General features: G+C 39.6%; 1 non-coding gene and 1 pseudogene across 1 annotated transcript; one reads left to right on the forward strand and one right to left on the reverse strand.

Moving 5' to 3' along the window:
• Positions 1 to 3,982: 3,982 nt before the first annotated feature.
• LOC117012868 (SNRPN upstream reading frame protein-like) lies at positions 3,983 to 5,237 on the reverse strand (annotated as a pseudogene).
• On the forward strand, positions 4,654 to 4,817 carry LOC117014115 (U1 spliceosomal RNA). The gene has a single exon (XR_004421421.1). It is a non-coding gene; the product is annotated as a U1 spliceosomal RNA (small nuclear RNA).
• Positions 5,238 to 5,832: the final 595 nt, after the last annotated feature.

Raw genomic sequence — 5,832 nt, forward strand, 5'->3', positions numbered from 1 at the left:
GTTCTGCACCTTGTTTTTCTTTCCCACATTGCAACATGAATCAAGAGGTCATTCCATGTCATTGCTTAAAGAGCTTCCTTGTTCTTAAAGTTTCCATTGTTTTGATGTAGTATAATATACTCTACTAGTTTCTTACAAGTAGACATTTAGTTTGTTTGCAATCCTTTGTAAATAAATTTTTTGCTGAAATAATTACCTGGCATATACATCATTTCTCATATATATCTGTAGTACAAAAATCCTAGAAATGGAACTTCTGGGCCAGAGGCAAGTGTAATTTTGGCAGAAATTGCTAAATCACCCTCCATAGAAGTTGTACCGATTTACACTCCCATCAGTGGGTCCACTCTCATTCTCCCTCACTCTTGCCAATAGTGTGTTGATAAACATTTTTACCTTAGCCAGTCTGGTAAGTGAAAAAATGATACCCTAGTGTAATTTTAATTGCATCTCTCTTATTATGAGTAAGGTTGAGCATCTTTTCATATTGTAGGAGCCATTTGTATTTCCTTTTCTGTGAATTAGCTATTCCATTTTTCTATCAGATTTTGATCTTTTTCTTGTTGATGTGTAGGAACTATTTATATATTAGAAAAATTCACCCCTTTCCAGCTCTATCACTACTAAAAGGGTCCCAATAGCAATGACAGTCCTCTTTTATCTGCACCAAACCCTTGGAGCCTAGATTTTGCCCTATGATATTATCCTCCGATAAAAGAAATCTGGGCTCCTTAGCGGATAGCTGACTTCATGCTTTGGGACAGGAAAAACAAAACTCAGGGTAACCTGGAACATGCTATTGTTGCAAATAAATAAATAAATAATAAAAATAAATGTGCCATCAAGAAAATCACAAGCAATACCGATAGGGCAAGATATCCAATTCAAGGGGCTCCCATTGGCTATGTTTTGACTTTTGAGGAGTAAAGGCTAAATAATAGATAAGGTTAATTGAAATAGATAAATGTATCAGTAAGAATGCCTTCTAACTGTGAGGAACCAAAAAAATCAATTGGTAAATTAGTTGCAGTTAACCAAAATATCCATTCAAAATGTCTCAAACAGGGCCGGCCCGGTGGCTCAGGTAGTTAGAACTCTGTGCTCCTAACTCCTAAGGCTGCCGGTTCGATTCCCACATGGGCCAGTGGGCTCTCGACCACAAGGCTGCCGGTTCAATTCCTCCACTCACGCAAGGGATGGTGGGCTCCGCCCCCTGCAACTAGCAACAGCTACTGGAAATGGAGCTGAGCTGCGCCTTCCACAACTAAGACTGAAAGGACAACAACTTGACTTGGAAAAAAGTCCTGGAAGTACACACTGTTCCCCAGTAAAGTCCTGTTCCCTTTCCCAATAATAAAAAAAAAATTCAACACTCATTAGTTATAAAAAAAAAAAAGAAGAAGAAATAGAACACTTACTGTACCCTAGAAGCCTTATAAAAAAAAAATGTCTCAAACAACAGGGAAAAATTATTATCTTAGAAAAGAAGAAGCCCATAGGGTAGGTTGACTCTGGGGTTGTTACTTCAGTGGCTCAACAGCATCAGCAGGGAGCCAGGGTTGCTTTTTATTCTATCTTTCTGTCCTTTACGAGTTAGCTCCTCAATGAATTACCTCGTTAGCAAAATGCTTGCTACCACTTCGGTAATCCCATACATACCGGACATAACAACATCCACTGGGAAAAGCAGGACCATTTCTTCCTGTGCCCCCCTTTTTAAGAGCAGGGGAATATTTCCCAGAAACCATCCAGCAGCTTGCCTTATCTATCTTTGGCCAAAACTGGGCACCAAACCCAAATCCTTCAAACAGGCAAGGGAAATTCAATCACTATGATCATCTTAGCCAATCAAGATTTACCCGAGTTACATAAGAAGGATGGGGACACAAACATAAGCAAGAAAGGATAACAGATTGGGAAGTAGGCACCCAAGTGTGTCTGCTACGATTACTTTGTGAAAGACCTAACTTCATAAAAACATTAAAAAAAGAAAAGTTATTGTTCCCTGCTGGAAAAAAGTGTAATACAAAAGAGTGACTATGTTAGGATTTTTGAAGTTTTTATCGATTTTATAAGAAAGAGGATGTTACTAAATATCAGAATGTGCATTTCTTCTAAGTACACGTCTGTTTATAATGAACAGATATATACTCATTTCCACTGTTAAATGGAAAAGGAGGAAAACATGGACCTGTGTGTGAGCCAAATAGTCTTGGATAGAAAAGGAACTGCTCCAAGAACAGGAAAGACTGATCAGCACATGTGGCAACACATGATAACCAGGTAGAAAGGAGTTCCAACCAGTTAACCAGCACTAGTACTCACATTCCATGACCAAGAAGAAAGGGGGTCCTTAAATGAGGAATGAGCCAAATATCCTAAAGATGAGCACAAATATGTAAACATAATCCTTCTTTCCCAGGAGATGGATACACTAGATCATGGGTGTCCAAACATTTTTTCAACGTTTTTCACCAAGGGCCATATGCGGTAAAATACACAAACAGCCGGGCCACTCACTCGAGGTGAAGTACGTATTGCCTCACCTGGTTTATTTAAGTAAACTAAATATATTTTTGGAATTTGCTGTGGGCCAATTAAAAATGGATTGCGGGCCGCAGTTGGCCCGCGGGCTGCAGTTTGGACACCCCTGCACTAGATGCTCACTTAATCACTTGATATTAATTAATAACACATGCACTCTGACGTGGCAAAAGTGTCCAGCCCTACAGAGACCCAGTGGTGCATCCCGTCTCTGATGGCTGTTCTCCAGATGTATGCTGGAAAGGACGGTAACAAGTGCAATCTCTCCAAGACTGAGTTCCTAAGCTTCCTAAATACAGAACTGGCTGCCTTCACAAGGAACCAGAAGGACCCTGGGTGTCCTTGACCGCATGATAAGGAAAGTGGACATCAACTGTGATGGGCAGCTAGATTTCCAAGAACTTCTTAATCTTATTGGTGGCATGGTGGTAGCTTGCCATGACTCCTTTACCCATTCCCAGAAGTCTATCTGAGGAGCCCTTGGAGCTGGCCTCCACACCACCCCTCTCCTTCTGGCCTCCCAATCACCATGATCTCCTCATAGACCACACGGACCCTGAGCCCAGCTCATGGCCACCCCGTGCAAGTCACTCCTGTTGGTAGCAATAAAACATTATCATTTTTTAAACCACACACACACATACGATATGTTGAGGTAATAAGTTTTGCTGCAACAAAGATAGTTCCTTGCGAGAAACAACAAGCTTCAGAGCCCCAAGCATGAATCAATTTGCAATGAAGTCCAATTCTATAGCTTCAATGCTTATGAGGTTGAGACAATATTCTTTGGCGGTGCATGAGGTCTGACAAAATTTCAGTAACACCAAGAAAACATCAAAAGAAGTATTTTAGCAACCTTAAGAAAATATCCTCTTCCTAGAGAAAAACAGATACAAGTGCAAACCAATGAACTAATGAATTAAGTCCATGGTGTTGGTGTTTTAAAACACATTTAAGTATAATGCCAGTAAATCTTGTAATCATTGTATTTGTGTTTATTTTGTGTACTGTTTAAAGTGTATTCAAATAATCATCATATTAAATCTAATTATAGTTTAAATTGTTTACGGAAATTGATGAAGTTTGCCATTAGTGTTTAAATATTAAAATTTATTTTTCAAAGTTCTGTTTATACATACATAATTAGTAAATTGAGCATTAAAAAAAATACAAATATTTGTGGGGTGTTCTCCCCATGAACAAAAACGTCCTCAAACTTAAAAAACTCTATAAGCAATGTGCATAAGCTCTGTCAACAATAAACATATAAAAATACCTGAAAGGATGTACACCAAAGGATTAGCAATAATTATTTCTAGGGAAGAAGGTAGAGAAGGGACATTCATTTTTTACCTACTTTGGAATTTTTTAATTTTTACATAAGCATGAGTCACTTCTATAATCTCATATTTTCAATTTTTTTTTCATGGATCATATATTACACTGTTAGCTGGAATGTTCCAAGACTGCTTTCACCACTTCTCAGTGTCTCAGCTAAGAATGCCTGCCTCGTTTCCACCTGGAAATCCTCCTTAGATCATTGCTGCTGCTAAGATTGCCTCAGGTGTAGTTGACACTCTTGGTTGCTCAGTGAGGCTGTCTTACATTTCACTTTGACTTCCACCTTTCATACCTTCTGTTCTGTAGTCCATCTCAAGTGTAAACAGTCCCTGGCCTGCTCCATCATTCCTCTGGCTACTCCTCAGAGCAAAATGTCAGGCATCTCCTGCAGCTGCTCTGCTCTGCTCCAATTTTTAATCTTGAACAAAACTCAAGGCTATAAATGCTATCATAAAAGCATTGACTGTAATCAAGTGTGGCTATAAGGGAAATCCCAAACTGAAGTTCAGGTTTTCTTTTGTAAATTAAATTCAAAAAGATCAAGATGTAGTGGATAAAACTCATCATCTGCAGAAATGGTACAAGCCTAATAATTTTCTTATGGACCAAAAGTGTGGTTGAAGAGTTAGGAAGACACCCAAAAGTCATTCACAGTAATATCGGTGAAGGTAGTAAAAGTAGTTTCAGTGAGGTTAGATTATGATGCATTTGTGAACTTGAGAGGTAAAACCCAGGCCATTCTTATTCCTTTTTAATAAGAATATCTCTATACTTACCTGGCAAGGGAGATACCATGATAACGAAGGTGGTTTTCCCAGGGCAAGGCTTATCCATTGCACTCCAGATGTGCTGACCCCTGCAATTTCCCCAAATGTGGGAAACTCGACTGCATAATTTGTGGTAGTGAGTGACTGCGTTCATGCTCTCCCCTAGTTATAAAAAAAAAAAAAAAAGAATATCTATAACAGCTATCCTCTGCCTGTTCCAGCATTGCATGTTGGGAGGAGGGAGCAGATGGTTTCTCTTTAGTTTACAGGTCTTCAGAAGGAGAGGAATTTCACTCAAATGTGTACTTAGGGAATAGCTGTACTTAAGGAACTGCACTTGAGAAATCTCATCCATATTGGACCTGTTTTAGATAATAAAATTCTGGACTTCAAGCTGATGCTAAAATGGGATTAAAGTTTGGGGTGCCTAGAGAGGGGGTATTTTGCAGGTGGGTGGAACATAAATCATTGGGGACCAGAGGGCATACAGTGGTAGCTAGTCATTGGAACACCCCCCAGTGACTCCTACCTCATGGTATTCATGCCTTTGCATAGTCTTCTCCCAAATTGTCTTGAGGTTGGTCTATAATCCAATAGAATATGACAGAAGTGATGGTATGTGACTTCTGAAGTTAGGTCCTAACAGACATTGTTCTCTCTCTCTCTGTCTCTCTCTGTCTCTCTGTCTCTCTCTCTCTTTCTCTGCTTTTCTGAGAGAAGTCAGCTGCCATATCATAAGGACAACCAAGAAACTCTGTGGAGAGGTCCATATGGCAAGGAACCAAGTCCTCCTGCCACAAACAAGTAAGAAACTGAGGCATCCAGCCAATTGCCAGTGAGGGAGCCATCTTAGAAACAGATCCCTTCAGCCCCAATCAAGACTTCAGCAGACGCAGCCCCAACCAACATCTTGACTGAAACCTCCTGAGAGACCTGAGCTAGAACCACCTGACTCTCAGAAACTGTGTGAGATAATGTTTATTATCTAAGTCACAGAGTTTTGAGGTAATGGTAATGCAGTAATATGTAATAAATAACTAAGGTCAACATACTTATTTTCTGAATCCCCAAACTCACAAGCATGTGTTAAGATAAAAAATATTCATGATGAATGACCACTTACAAAATTAGCCCTCGCTCAGATATTCCTCCTTACCAACCTTGCCTATCCAATTGGCTG

This window comes from Rhinolophus ferrumequinum, chromosome 21 (genome assembly GCF_004115265.2).
Source record: "Rhinolophus ferrumequinum isolate MPI-CBG mRhiFer1 chromosome 21, mRhiFer1_v1.p, whole genome shotgun sequence".
Taxonomy (NCBI): domain Eukaryota; kingdom Metazoa; phylum Chordata; class Mammalia; order Chiroptera; family Rhinolophidae; genus Rhinolophus; species Rhinolophus ferrumequinum.